General features: G+C 45.1%; 1 pseudogene; it reads right to left on the reverse strand.

Annotated features, from left to right (window-relative positions):
- Positions 1–327: 327 nt before the first annotated feature.
- On the reverse strand, positions 328–475 carry LOC116978191 (annotated as a pseudogene).
- Between the last annotated feature and the right edge of the window lie 15153 nt (positions 476–15628).

Raw genomic sequence — 15628 nt, forward strand, 5'->3', positions numbered from 1 at the left:
TACTTGAGATATGAAAGTGAATTAGGTGTCAAATTAAACTTATTTTTATGCTTTATCTGATGGGATAAATTGCAGACTTGATTTTTAAAATCTCAAAATTTTGTAACATTGCTACATTATACACTTATAACAAGTCAATTAACCTACACACCTGTACGTCTTTGGAGTGTGGGAGGAAACTGAAGATCTCGGATAAAACCCATGCGGTCATGGGGAAAACGTACAAACTCCGTACAGACAGCACCCGTAGTCGGGATTGATCCCAGGTCTCTGGCGCAGCAAGTGCTATGGCAGCAACTCTATCTCTGCGCCACTGTGCCACCCATTAGGACGAAAGCATTCACTCGCGACTACAAATTTTGCAGTTGAGCATCCCACATATGGGGACATCGCAGACGTCAGTGCACCCAGAGTGCAATGGGATAGCCTCGTCCTGGGAGACCGGCCATCGTGTCCACCGATTCCCCCCTAGTGTTGTCCATAGAATCGAGAGGCATGAGAAGTACACAATGCAATAACTCAGTTAGTCCAATCTCAAAATATCAGCCATGACTCAGTCTGCATTATTTACAAAATGTTTGTGGGAAGTAACAACCTAGGTCAAAGAAAGGAAGTGTGTGTCGGAACCAGGAGAAGGAAATGAAAGAAAAACTAGCTCCTTCTTTTTCACTGACTTTAAAATATCAGAATATAGGAAGCTACAGTATAGTAGGAATCATTCATAAGTATTAATGATAATAATTTGTCCTGTTTATTTAACGAGAATCACTGTTAGACGTGAATTGTATGTGAATATTATGCTTATAAGCTGATAAGATTGTCTACAAAACAATTTATTGCAATTGGGTCAGTTTTGTTTTTATTTTTATACTAGACTGTGGGACCCGTTGGGTCCCAGTATCACATTGGCAGGCTGGTCCCCCAACGCAATATTCCACCTCTCCACCAATTCCAATATTGGTGGCCAGTGGGGGGGGGGTTCTGGAGCGCTAGTATGGGTGTTGTGGGCTGAAGGGACTGGTTTCCAGAGGGCTAGTATGGACATTGTGGGCCAAATTGATTCTTTGGCTGGCGGCTCAGTCACCCGAGCCTGTTGTGCTGGCAGCTCACTCACTCACGGCTGGTGGGCTGGCAGTTGACTCACGGTTATTCCTTGAAATTCCATTTCAAGCAGGGTGCAAGGCCATCAAATTCAATGGCAGTTTCTTACCACTTCAAGCAGGGTGCAAGGCCACCAAATTCAAGTGCAGTTTCATACCATTTCAAGCAGGGTGCAAGGCTACTAAAGACAGTGAGTCGTGACCTCTCCCTCCTCCATCTTGCAGAGACTGAGCCATGCCCACACTTCCGGATTTATAGTTCCTCCCCCCTCCCACCGGAAAGGGCGTTGCCTTCATGGCGTGGCCTTCAGGAGAGAGATTCTCAACATTTTTTAAACTAATAACTCTTTTATTTTTAATCGATGAGAAAAATCCTCTTATCCTGTGCGGCGGAGGGGGACTCTGGGTAAGATGGCCAAAATTCACAGGCGTAAGTGGCAGCGTTTTTTCTAAAATCAATATACAGAACAACAGGAAGTGGTCAAGATCAGAATTTTATTAATATAGATTATCGCTGCATAATTTCACATTCCTTTCATGCTTCCTAAACCTTTGTAATTGAAAAGTTGCACATTTTATGGAACATCTTAATGGCATGTGTGAATCCATTCAATATTTGAACAGGATATAATTTTTAAAATGATTTTTGGAGCAGTACCATGGCGCAGCGGGTAGATTTGTGCCTCACAGAGCTCGATCCTGACCTTGGGTGCTGTCTGTGTGGAGTTTGCACATGCTCTGGTTTCCTCTTGTATCATGATGTGCAGGTTTGTAGGTTAATTGGCCTCCTGAAATTGTCCCTAATGTGTAAGGTGGGAAAGAGGGATAATAGAGAACTGGCATGAATGGGTGGTCGGTGTGGACTCGGTGAACCGACGGACCTGTTTCCATACTGTTTCTGTAAATTAATCTCCAAACTAAACTAAGATACATTCAAATATCCCCAAATAAATGTCATTCTTTTCCTCCATATCATTCTTTATCCACTAGATGTTGCTGTTGTATAGGTTTGCTTTACTCAACATCTGCTTTTCTAAATATGCCTTGTCTGTGATTCTTCAAAATGAACCAATAGAAAACAATTAATAGCATCTTTTCCACATACTTCTTTTTGAAACAGTACTTGCCGAATTAAAGTATAGGGTTCTTGAGATATTAAGCTAAAATATTAGTTCATTTGGATTCATTTGGGATAAAGCATTTCATTAGCACATTTATCAAAGAAAAACTGTAAAGATCAATGCATTTGTCAAAAGATACAAAGCCTTGCTAATGATAACACATTTAAAAAGCAAAAAAATTTATTTACCAATTGCCCATAATTAAATAATAAAGATAAATTTGGGAAACATAATTGAAAGAAATTCCACAGATTTAAAAAAAAAATCAGTTTGGCTGTCATGTTTAATGATGGAACAGACATAAAACAATAATTCTCTCTGAAAAGACAATACTAATAAAATATATGTCTTCTTAGCTTATAATATCACCTAGATTGACATTAAGTGATGGCACTGTTAAGATAAAAAATATCCTAAGCATCTGTTGCAAATTGCAAATCTGTGCTGATTTTAATTTGGTAATATACATGAATTCCACATTTATATTCTGTTAATTATTTAGAAATAATTTGACCAACATAATGTGAATATAATAATAGGTTATACATATCATAAAGAAATATAGAAGTCAAGTGAAACGTTCATATTTATTGACTGCCTTATTTTTTGCTTCTATTCCGAGATTAATTATAATTCAGTAATAATAATTAAGAATTTAAATAAAATTCAAATTTATGGCAAGTTTTCTCTGGCATTAAATAAAATAATTATTTAATGAAATTCGCCTGCAACAGTCGTCTTAAGAAGGGTCTCGACCTGAAAGATCACCCATTCCTTCTCCCCAGAGCTGCTGCCTGTGCTGCTGAGTTATTCCAGCATTTTGTGTCTATCTTCGGTTTAAACCAGCATCTGCAGTTCCTTCCTACACAATAACCACAGGAACTAATTTTGTGGTCTTTTGAAGTGCTGAAACGTGGCTCTTTGCTTTATTGTTTGGATTAAATTTGGGAGTTATTGTAGACACCGGAGAGATTTGCAATAATACAGGAGAATAATATTGCTACTTATTATATCTTTACAGAACAGAGTTGAAATATGCGATCTATATGAGATGGACATGTTAGGGTTGCAATTTACAACCCTAGAAGCAGAAGCTGAACACAGATGATGGCCAAGAAATTGTGATGGAAACTAAGCAATGGTTTCTAAGGTCACAGTACAGCCTTGCACTGAGCGGTTCACTCATGGGCTGCTGCAAATTTCAACAGCATCCAAACCACAGCATATCAGGTGGTGCCAATCTGTCATCATGCATCAGAGGAGAAACCAAGGAACACTTGCCATCAATGCCTGAGTTGGGGGAATGTAAATGCAGATTGATTCCTCCGGTGGAATTTACAAAATGTGGTTGCTCAGGGAATCAGGGGGTGTGGCCTGTGATGATAGGGGAGTCAATCTTAAAAGGGAATTGGGGAAGGAGATGCATGATGGAAAGTGCAGGTACTGTGCAAGGGTGACTGTTAACATTGATGGAAGTGAATATTGTACAACGTGTATGATTCTTGACCATTACAATCTTGCCTGCATTGTCCCTCTCTCCTATGTCCAGTATCTATCTTAGATAACATCCTTCCTATTAGAGAATAACATTAAGAATAAAGGTCATTACTTATTTAACTCCTTTCATGTCAGGGTTAGATTAGTTAGCAGCATTATAAATCACAAGGTTATGCATTCAAGTTTGCATAAGCCTTGGAGACTTAAGCACAAAACTAAAGCTGGCAGACCAATTCACCATTGAAGGAACGGTATACTTGGGATTTATCGTCTTTTCAAATGAAATATCTAGAATGCAGGTGAACATAAAATATATTGTAGCATTATTCCAAGACAAGTGGAGAATTATCCTTGTGTCACATTGGTTAATTGGGAGCTGGCTGTGCGCACTTTAAGAGTTGTGGTTGCTACATTTGAGATTACAGAGATTCAAATTCAGATTAGTTTATGATCACATCTGGGCAGCACTATGGTGCAGCGGTAGAGTTACTGCCTTACAGCACTTGTAGCGCCAGAAATAGTAAGATTAAACGAGAACTTACCAGTTTGAAGTTTGATTTGTATTTTATGAGGAGTTGCGATGAGGGATTACGTGAAGAAGCCCGCCACGACGCATGCGTGGCATTCTTCAAAGCAGCGGTGTGAAATCACAGATAACTGTAATGACTAAACATAGTAAGATTAGAGAAGAGATACCAGTTAAGTATATGATCAAGGGTGGGAGCGGAGGGCACGTAATCCCTCATCGTAACTCCTCATAAAATACAGATCAAACTTCAAACTGGTAAGTTCTCGTTTAATCTTACTATTTTACTTCGGAGTCACGTGAGTGACTACGTGAAGATTTTAAAGCTCTGTGATTTCATGCCGTGCAAACGAGTCCATGCATCACGTCTGCCTTGATGACTGTAGGAGGAATTGTGTTAACATAATTTTGACACGAATTCGACATTGAAATCATAAAATTTATTAACACAAATTTATAACCCCTTTTTATGGGTTTAAATTAATTTACAGAACTTAAAATTGTTTCTGCAAACGTTCCAGGTTTCATTACTGGATTATTGTAAAATAATTGGAATGTTTTTTCCCCAGACCATCCTGCTGCCTTGAGGATTTGGTCCATTGGTACATCCAACTGTATTGCTGCCGATGTAGCTGCAGCCCTGGTGGAATGAGATTTTAAAATATTAGTATCCACCCCAGCCTGTGTTAGCACCTGTTTCAGCCATCTTGAGATGGTCTGGACCGTCACTCTTTTGTGTGGTTGCTTGTGGCTGACCAAAAAGTGCCTTCTCATTGCCTCTTAGGATTTTCGTTTTCTCCATGTATAACGACAGATGTCTTACTATACACAGACGGTCATCTGTTGGGTATGACCTAAATTGTATATTGAGGCCTGCTGATCCCTGTCTGTTCTGCTTACTAACTCATAGATATGAAATGTAATATTTTCTGTTGAGGAAGTCATGTTGTCCAGTCTTAGTTTATGCAGTGACTGTACCCTCTGTGCCGTGACCAATGCCATTTGCATGACTGTTTTTAATGTCAGTCTGTATAGGGACAGAGCTGTTGCTGGAGACCAATTCCTGAGCATCTTCAGGACAATACTTACATCCCATATTTGGGAGTACCCGGTTCTTGGGGGATTAGTATTAAAAATTCCCCTCATAAGTTTTGTTACCAGTGGGTGAGTCCCAACAGAGTAACGCTCTGTCCCCTGCCATAGGTAAGTCGATAGGGCACTTCTGGCGCAGTTGATGGCACTGTAATTGAGCCCCTCATCATAGTGGGGGCCTGCCAGATATTCCAGAACAGACGGGATGTTCATGTCTCTGTAGGTGATGTTGTTTTTATGGCAGTGCATCGCCCACTTCCTGATATAGACCAGATACTGTTTTTTGGTTGACTGTCTTTGGGCCGCCGAGATCATGTTCACTGTTCGGTCCGTCAGTCCCAGTTGTAGTAGAGGTGTTTTTAAAACTCTACAAATTAATAAGTTCAAATGTTTATGGCATGGGTGGCTATCCCTTGTTACAGGATGTAGCAATAAATCTGGTCTATGTGGAATGGTGATACATGGTTCTAATACTATGTTTAATACCACTGGGAACCATGGTTGAGTAGGCCAATCGGGTACTACCAAAATACCAGACGCAGAGTCTTGTTGTATTTTCCTTAATACCCGACTGATGAGGCAGAAAGGAGGGAATGCGTAAATAAACAATTTCCCCCCAATGCAGCGAAAATGCATCTGTCGCCGCTGCCCCAGGGTCTGGTTCCCATGAAACATAATTTGATAACTGGTGGTTAAGTCTGGATGCGAATAGATCGATATCTGGTGTTCCATATTTTGCTGTAATATCAGCAAATACTTTTTTATTCAACATCCATTCGGTGTTTTCATTAAATTTGCGTGACCTGGTGTCTGCCACTAAATTTAGTCTTCCTGGTAGGTAAGTGGCTGATATCCAAATATCTCTCTGGATACACCATTGCCAAATTGTATTAGCCAGATTGTCACATGATGTTGATTTGTTTCCACCCATGTGGTTAATGTATGCTACCACAGTGGTATTGTCCATCTGTAGTCTAACATGCTGGTGATATGACCCAGTACAATATGACTTTAGGCCATGGAATGCACCCAACATTTCCAGGTAGTTTATGCCCAGTGTGAGTAATAATGATGCCTCCTGAGCAGTCCATCTACCTCCACAGCTGGTGATGGTATTGGTGGCTCCCCACCCAAGTGCACTGGCATCAGTTTGTAGTACCATGGAAGGGTTACTGACAATGATTGGATTGGAACAAAGCCAGATGTTATCTATCCACCATTTTAGTTCCATTTTAGCTTGATTGGTAGTTTCATAGGTCTGTCAAAGTGACCTGCATTAATTTAGAATGCTTGTATTTTTGCTCTAAGTCTCTGTAAGTTTTGGTAATTTAGAGGTCCAAATTGTGTGGCTGGAAAGGCAGCCACCATTTTGCCAATTACTTTTGCTACCAATCTGATGGATGGTTTGCTGATGTCAATGAGGTTATTGCAAGCCTCTATTAAATCTCTAGCCTTTCCCTTAGGCAGAGTCACCGACATGTGAACTGAGTCAATGGTGAACCCCAAATAGTCCATAGTTGTGGAAGGCGTTAGTTTAGATTTAACTGGATGCATAATAAATCCCAGTTTTTCAAATAACTGTTTTGTGGCTGTTACAGTTTGTTTGGCCAATTCCAAAGTTATGCCCATAATGAGTATGTCATCTAAATATGCCATGACCATGTGTTAACGTTTCCGTAGAAACGCTAGGGCTGGTTTCAAAGGTTATCATCAGCCTGTGTCTGATGATAACCTATTTGGCAGTGCTTTATACTGCCAGTTGTCCCATCCAGTTGAATTTTAAGTAACATCTGTGGTCACCTCGTATAGGCACTGAATAGTAAGCATCTTTTAAATCGATGCTGGCCATGAAGAAACCTTTGGAAATTAATTGTTTAGCAGTAACAAAGGTTTCCATTTTGTCAGATCTATGATGATGCGACAACCACCATCTTTTTTGTTTTTGGTAAATATATTGGACACGAATTCTAATGGTTCGTGTTGAGTTTTCTCAATTACACCTTTTACGTAAAGCCGCTCCAGTTCAGCTTGCGCTTTTGATTTTTCTTTATCAGAAAGCACGAACATTCGGTTCGGTATATGTTGAACTGGAGGGCTGTACGTGTATAAACTCTATTGTATATCCCTGGATACTGCTTAAGATGTAAGTATCGGTTGTTAACATGCTCCATGCATTCAGAAAAGAGTGTAATCTCCCCCCTACCTCCATGCTCCTTGTATTTTGTAGGGAACCAGACCCACCTACCTCCATAGTTACCAGTGGCAGGTTTACTTCTTTTTGTAGGTTCTTCACTGCTGTTGTTGCGCTGGTGTCTGGATTTTCGGTTTGGGTGGCGTTGGAGGTCCCCGCATCTTCCAAGAAGGCCGGCCTGGGCCATGGCCTAAAAAAGGCTCATGTTTTGAGTACTGGGCTTTCGAGCTTTCACCAGTTCTGCTGGTGGGTGCGTAGGGGTGCTGTCTTTGGCTGTAGTGGGTTTTTGTTGGAGTCCCTTTTATTAGTCCAGTAGGTTCTCTCGTTCCTGCACCCCTTGCACACTTGTCTTTCCTTCTGCAGACCCCTCTTCCAGGTCAGCCCAGAACTGACCCGCAGTGCTCCCCTCTGATGAGGTAGAAGCACTGTGCAGCCCTTCAAGAGGTACTGCTGTGGGTTTATCATAGGGCCCACAGTGACCCGACTCCATCTCCCGGAGTCTGTCACGTTGGAGCAAATGCTCCACACACCGCTCCATCCGGCTCCAGCGCTCTCGGTCGCTGGCCGCCCGCGGTTGTTCAAAGTCGGACTCCTCTGAGTCCACGACCTTGTTTGTTTTTGTGTCTAGCCTTTCCGCCCGGCCGCATGGATCTGGCCAGTGCGGAGGCGATATCGGGCACAGCTGATCCCACTATCGGTGATCCGAGTGTCGCTGGCTGCTGCTGGCTGCCCGCTGCTCCGCGGTCCTCCCTCACCAGCTTTGTCCTTACTGCCCTGCCGTGGAGTGGATCTGGCCGGTGCGGAGGCAACATCGGGCACAGCTGATCCCATTATAGGTGATTCAAGTGCCACTGGCCGCTGCTAGTCCACCAGCTTTGTCGCAGCCCGTTGGTTTCTCCACCTGTAATCAGCATGGGAAAACACAAAAAGACCGCAGCTCTTACCTGCAGGTCCAGGTTTAAATTGTCGCTACGGGGGAACGTCGTTCCACCCCGTCTCCTGCTGTTTTCGACTTGTCAAAAAGTCGACGGCCCCATTTGAATAGTCTCCCGCCCGGCCGTGGTGTTCTGGCTGGCGCGGGACCAAAAGTCGGCACAGCTGATCCCTTACGGGGCTTGTGCCTTCAGCTGCTGTTGGCTCCCGCAACTTCGCGGTCCTCCCCAGCCAGCTTCACTCGCAGCACTTGTGGACACTATTTTGTCCAGCTTCCCCCACGGTGTAAAAACAGCGCGGGGACAAAAACTACCGCAGAGTAAATCACTTACCTGCAGGTCGCAGTTTCAAACTTACCGCTGCGGGGGAACGCTCCACCCCGCCTGTCGTTTCGCAAGCGTGAAAGCGATATGACACACATGCGTCGTGGCGGGCTTCTTCACGTAGTCACTCACGTGACCCCGAAGTAAAATCTATGGTTTCCTCCCACTCTCCAAACATATACAGGTTGGTAGGTTAAATTGGCTTGGGGTTGCATACCAGGTATAAGTGTAAATTGTTCCTGGTGTGTGTAGGCTTGTGTTAATGTGCAGGGATCGATGGTCGGTATGAACTCGGTGGGCCGAAAGGCCTGTTTCCGCGCTGTATCTCTAAAACTACACAAAACAAAAAACATATGCATTAGGGGGCAATGAAATCCCATGGAGCTCTTGGATTAAAATGTATTCATACAGTAATGGTAAATACAACAATCAATAAAGGGGAAGGTACACAAAATTGCTGGGGAAACTCAGCGGGTGCAGCAGCATCTATGGAGCGAAGGAAATAGGCGACGTTTCGGGCCGAAACCCTTCTTCAGACTGATGGGGGGTGGGGAAAGAAAGAAGGAAAAAGGGAGGAGGAGGAGGAGCCCGAGGGCGGGCGGGTGGGAGGGTGGGAGGAGACAGCTAGAGGGTGAAGGAAGGGGAGGAGACAGCACGGGCTAGCCAAATTGGGAGAATTCAATGTTGATGCCATAAGGACGCAAGGACCCCAGACGGAATATGAGGTGCTGTTCCTCCAATTTCCGCTGTTGCTCACTCTGGCAATGGAGGAGACCCAGGACAGAGAGGTCGGATTGGGAATGGGAGGGGGAGTTGAAGTGCTGAGCCACCGGGAGGTCAGGTAGGTTATTGCGGACTGAGCGGAGGTGTTCGGCGAAACGGTCGCCCAACCTACGCTTGGTCTCACCGATGTAAATCAGCTGACATCTAGAGCAGCGGATGCAGTAGATGAGGTTGGAGGAGATACAGGTGAACCTTTGTCACACCTGGAATGACTGCTTGGGACCTTGAATGGAGTCGAGGGGGGAGGTGAAGGGACAGGTGTTGCATTTCTTGCGGTTGCAACGGAAAGTGCCCGGGGAGGGGGTGGTGCGGGAGGGAAGGGAAGAATTGACGAGGGAGTTGCGGAGGGAGCGGTCTTTGCGGAAGGCAGACATGGGGGGAGATGGGAAGATGTGGCGAGTGGTGGGGTCACGTTGGAGGTGGCGGAAATGGCGGAGGATTATGTGTTGTATTTGCCGGCTGGTGGGGTGAAAGGTGAGGACCAGAGGGACTCTGCCCTTGTTGCGTGTGCGGGGATGGGGAGAGAGAGCAGTGTTACGGGGTATGGATGAGACCCTGGTGTGAGCCTCATCTATGGTGGCGGAGGGGAATCCCCGTTCCCTGAAGAACGAGGACATTTCCGATGCCCTGGTATGAAATGTCTCATCCTGGGAACAGATGCGGCGTAGGCGGAGGAATTGGGAGTAGGGGATGGAGTCTTTACAGGGGGCAGGGTGGGAAGACGTGTAGTCCAAATAGCCATGTGAGTCAGTGGGTTTGTAATGTATGTCGGTCAGGAGTCTGTCCCCTGCGATGGAGATGGTGAGGTCAAGGAATGGTAGGGAAGTGTCGGAAATCGTCCAGGTGTATTGGAGTGCCGGATGGAAGTTGGTGGTGAAGTGGATGAAGTCAGTCAGTTGTGTGTGGGTGCAGGAGGTGGCACCAAATCAGTCGTCAATGTAGCGGAGGTAGAGGTCGGGGATGGGGCCCTGGTACGCATCGAACAAGGATTGTTCAACGTACCCGACAAAGAGGCAGGCGTAGCTGGGGCCCATGCGTGTGCCCATAGCTACGCCTTGTGTTTGGAGGAAATGGGAGGAGTCAAATGTAAAGTTATTGAGGGTGAGGACCAACTCCGCTAAGCGGAGGAGAGTGTCAGTGGCTGGGTATAGGTTGCTCCTCTGGTCGAGGAAGAACCGGAGGGCTCTGAGGCCATCCTGGTGGGGGATGGAGGTGTAGAGTGACCGGACATCCATGGTGAAGATGAGGGGGTGAGGGCCCAGAGAGTGGAATGCGTGGAGGCGGCGGAGAGTGTCTGAGGTGTCTAGAACATAGGTGGGGAGGGATTTGACCAAGGGGGATAGGATGGAGTCAAGGTATGTGGAGATGAGTTCGGTGGGGCACGAACACGCAGAGACAATGGGTCTGCCGGGAGAGCCGGGTTTGTGGATTTTGGGGAGAAGGTAAAAACGGGCCGTGCGGGGCTGGGGAACGATGAGTTTGGAGGCTTGGTCAGGTAGGGCGTGGGAATTGATGAAGTCGGTGATGGTGCTAGAAATGGTGGCCTGGTGCTCGTCAGTGGGGTCATGGTCCAAGGGTAAGTAGGAGGAGGTGTCCGAGAGTTGGCGCGTGGCCTCAGCTTTGTAGAGATCGACGCGCCAGACTACCACGGCACCTCCCTTGTCGGCTGGTTTGATGACCCAGTCTGGGTTTTTGCGGAATGATTCGATGGCAGTGCGTTCAGAGGGGGAAAGATTGGAGTGAGACAGGGGAGTGGAGAAGTTGAGGCGGTTGACGTCGCGGCGGCAGTTCTGAATGAAGAGTTCCAGAGCCGAGACTTTCTGAGGGGGGTTCCACGAGGAGGGGGTGCGTTGGAGACGGGAAAAGGGGTCATCATTAGGGGGCGAGGACTCCTTCCCATGGAAGTGCGCTGTGAGGCGGAGACGACGGTAGAAGCTCTCCAAGTCATGGTGGGCGCGGAACTCATTGAGATGGGGACGGAGGGGGACAAAGGTGAGACCTCTGCTGAGGACAGACCGTTGGGTGGGGGAGAGGGGGAGGTCGGGGGGGATGGTGAACACCCGGCAGGGGTGGGAGTTGGGGCCAGAGGAAGGCAGGTGGGTAGACTGGGGACGGGGCGATGTGTGTGGGGGGGGGGGGGGTTGTGGGTGTTGGAGGGGTGGTGGGTGGTCAGGGGGTGGGGGGGAGAGAGGGCTGTAAGGTGGGTGGGGAAGAGCGGGTGTGACATGGTTGGGGGGGGATGGGGGAGGGTCAGTGGAGCAGCCACTGAGGTTAGCACGGCTGGGCAGACGGGCGCTAGGACCCGGTGGAATTAAGTCCAGGAGAGTGGGAGTAAGCAGCGTGAAGGCTGCAGGCCCAGTGCAGAGTCCAGGCTCCAGGTAAGGCGACGGCTGTGGGTTGCTGGAGGGGGGTGGAGTGGCGCGGGTCAACGGGGAGGTCATTTAAGACTGAGGTGAGAAAAAACGTTTTCACCCAGAGAGTTGTGAATTTATGGAATTCCCTGCCACAGAGGGCAGTGGAGGCCAAGTCACTGGATGGATTTAAGAGAGCTCTAGGGGCTAGTGGAGTCAAGGGATATGGGGAGAAGGCAGGCACGGGTTATTGATAGGGGATAATCAGACATGGTCACAATGAATGGCGGTGCTGGCTTGAAGGGCCAAATTGCCTCCTCCTGCACCTATTTTCGATGTTTCTATGTTTTTAATAATCAATAAAACAATTAGTGCAAAACAGCAGAATGGTGCAAGATTTTAGAGCAGATCCAAGTAGTGCAAAAACAAATTAAAGTACAATAACGGAATAGCCAAATGAGGTAGAATTAAGAGTAAGAATACTTGGCAGCACTTCCAGGAAGGTTGAGTGAAAGAGGTAATTAAGAAGCTGGTCTTAAATCCAGATGTCTGAGCTTTCAAGCTCCTGTGTCTTCGAAGGGATAAAAGGAACCGCCAAGGCAACAGGTTGATGATCCTTCCAGCCTTCCTGATGCAAAGCACCATGTAGATGGACTGTCTGCAATCAAGAGCAGACCAGTCACCATATCAAGCTGAGATGCATCCCTTCTGGAGAGTCTGGAGAGTCAAAAGAGCACTCGGAACAACAACCGGCTCCTCTCCCTGCCCTGTAGAACGGAGCGGTTCAGGAGATCCTTCACCCCTGCAGCCATTAGATTTTATAATTCGGACCGCTAGGCTGTAGGGGGATGCATTTTGCAATTTTTAATTTTTAACTGTTAATTATTGGTCTTTTTAAGTATTTATTGCTCTCAGGTAGTGTCCACATTGTATTCTATGTATTTTCTGTCTGCGTTCGTTTTGAATCTGTGGGTTTGTTGGTTGGGGGCTTCTGGACATCTGAATTTCCCTGAGGGGATCAATAAAGTATTTATTATTATTATTATTATTATTATTATTATTCTCTTGTGCATCTGTAGATGTTCAAGAGAATCCTCGTGAATATGATGGATCTTCTCCGACACCTAAGAAAGTAAACACGCTGGAGCGAGCGCTTTCTTGATCATTGCGTCTTAAAAGTATTTAGTTAACTAGAGGGTTCATTGGGGTACATCAAGATTGTGAGCGTGCTATTTAAGTGCAAATCTTTCTTTTTTTGTGTACTTTCTCTTCCTGGAAAGACATAATAACGACAAGAAAGTGACCTTGGCTCAAACCTTAAGAGTAACAACACTGAATGAAGCACCTGCAATTGGACATAATATCTCTGCAAATAATGTAATGTTGCCTTGGTGATACTGAGCTAATTGTTGGAGCTCCACACACTCAGCTTCAAGGACATCTAGTGTATTTTCGCCGATTACTTAATATGTTAATAAGGATGCAGCACACTGATCATTAGATGATCATAAGTAAATATGAATCCAGTTTGAAGCCAGGATACTGCATATACCCCAACCCAACTCCAAGCAAGATGGTAGACACAAGGTGCTGCAGTAACTCAGTTGTCCCGCTGAGTTTCTCCAGCATTTTGTGTCTATCTTCAGTGTAAATCAGCATCTGCAGTTCCTTCCTATACATCCCAGGAAGATGAATTCAGAACCAGCTTACTGAGAGAATAAAGAGGGTTCTGTTTGGAAGGATAATGTTCATGCTGGGGGTTTGTCACCAGTGGCGTTCCGCAAGGATTTGTGCTGGAACCTCTGTTGTTTGTGATTATATATAAACATATGACTTGGATGTAAACATTTAGTTTTGCTGATCAGTAAGCTTGCAGATGTCACCAAGATTGCTGGGGTCGTGGACTATGAAAAAGGCTGTCAAAGTGTTCAGAGGGATACGAACCAGCTACAGTAATAAGCGGGGAAATGTCAGGTGGAGTTTAATCCGAGCAAGTGTGAAGTTTGGGAGGTCGAATGTAAGGGGAAAATATCCAATTAATGGCAAGATCCTTAACAGCATTGATGTAGCGACGAATCTTGGTATCCAAGTCCATAACTCCCTGAAATTAGATAAAGTGATAAAGAAGGCACATGGTATGCTTGCCTTCATTGGTCAGGGCATTGAGTAGAAGTGTCAGGAGGTCATGATGGCACTTAATGGGACTTTGATTAGGCTGCATTTGGCGTATTGAATGTAGTTCTGGTTGCCCCAATACAGGAAAGGATATGGATGCTTTGGAATGGGTGCAGAGGAGGTTTACCATGATGATGCCAGGATTGGAGGGTATTAGCGACAGGGAGATGTGGTACAAACTTGAATTGTTTTCTCTGGGATGCCGGAGAGGAGACCTGATGGAAGGATATAATATTATGAGAGGCATAGATAGGATAGACAGTCAGAATCTTTTTCCCAGGATGGAAATATCAAATACATAGCTTTAAGGTGAGAGGGGCAAAGTTTATGTGTAGGGTACACAAACATGCTGGAGAAACTCAGCGGGTGCAGCAGCATCTATGGAGCGAAGGAAATAGGTAACGTTTCGGGCCGAAACCCTTCTTCAGACTGATAGGGGGTGGCGGGGAGAAGGAAGGAAAAAAGGAGGAGGAGGAGGAGCCCGAGGGCTGGGGGATGGGAGGAGACAGCTCGTGGGCTAAGGAAGGGGAGGAGACAGCAAGGGCTAACAAAATTGGGAGAAAGTGTAGGGTACGTTCTTTTTGTGGTGAATGCCTGGATATGCAGGGAATGCTGCCTGGGGTGGTGGTGGAAGCCGAAATGATATTGGCATTTGAGATTTTTGAACAGGCACCTGGATATGCAGGGAATGGAGGAATATTTATTATGTGAAGGGAGGTAAGATTTTATCTTGGCATCGTGTTTATACAGACATTGTGGGCTGAAGAGCTTGTTCTTGTGCTGGACTGTTCTACTTTCACTATTCTAGGATAGGGTAGAGACTTTTCTCTTGCATAAACTTGGAGTTGGGGCTGGGCTTGTAACATGTGCAGTGGCAGTTTCTGGGGATGGTCCCCAGCCTGATGATGGCAGGCACCATAATGGTGAACATGGGACAGACACACAGCTATCATTTTTTGATGCAGGCTTCTTAAAAAAGAACAAGGAGTAAATAAAAGTCTCAGGAGGCAATCCATAATAAAACACACATTTTAAAAAGTTAATGAACAGCAAAAATATTCACGGAAAACATAACATACAAATAAAAGCAAATGATTGATTTCATTTAAAAAAACATGATCCTTATGACAATCAAATTATCCTTATTTTATCTCATTGCTTTATAAAATATACTTAATTATGTTTCATTATAAAATGCCTCATTATAAAATATACATAAATATATCTGTCAATTGTCTTTTGAAACTAATGATGTCTATCTAGCACCGTTAATGTTTCCTGTCAATTCCATGCTATTTTTATAAAGTGACCAAGAAAATATATAGTTTACCTATCTTCTATTTTCCTTTAGTCTTTTCTTTAAATATGGCACTCAGAAATCCAAACTGAATGAAATTTGATTAGAAAATAATATCTCATGGCCTGATAAAAAAACAAATACTTATTGCAAGGAAAAGCAATGACTTATTCTTATCTAAGTGGATTAGGCATAAGTGGTTTGAGGTTCAGGCCAGCACATGGCTATTTCTTTATATG

The sequence above is a fragment of the Amblyraja radiata genome, chromosome 10 (genome assembly GCF_010909765.2).
Source record: "Amblyraja radiata isolate CabotCenter1 chromosome 10, sAmbRad1.1.pri, whole genome shotgun sequence".
Taxonomy (NCBI): domain Eukaryota; kingdom Metazoa; phylum Chordata; class Chondrichthyes; order Rajiformes; family Rajidae; genus Amblyraja; species Amblyraja radiata.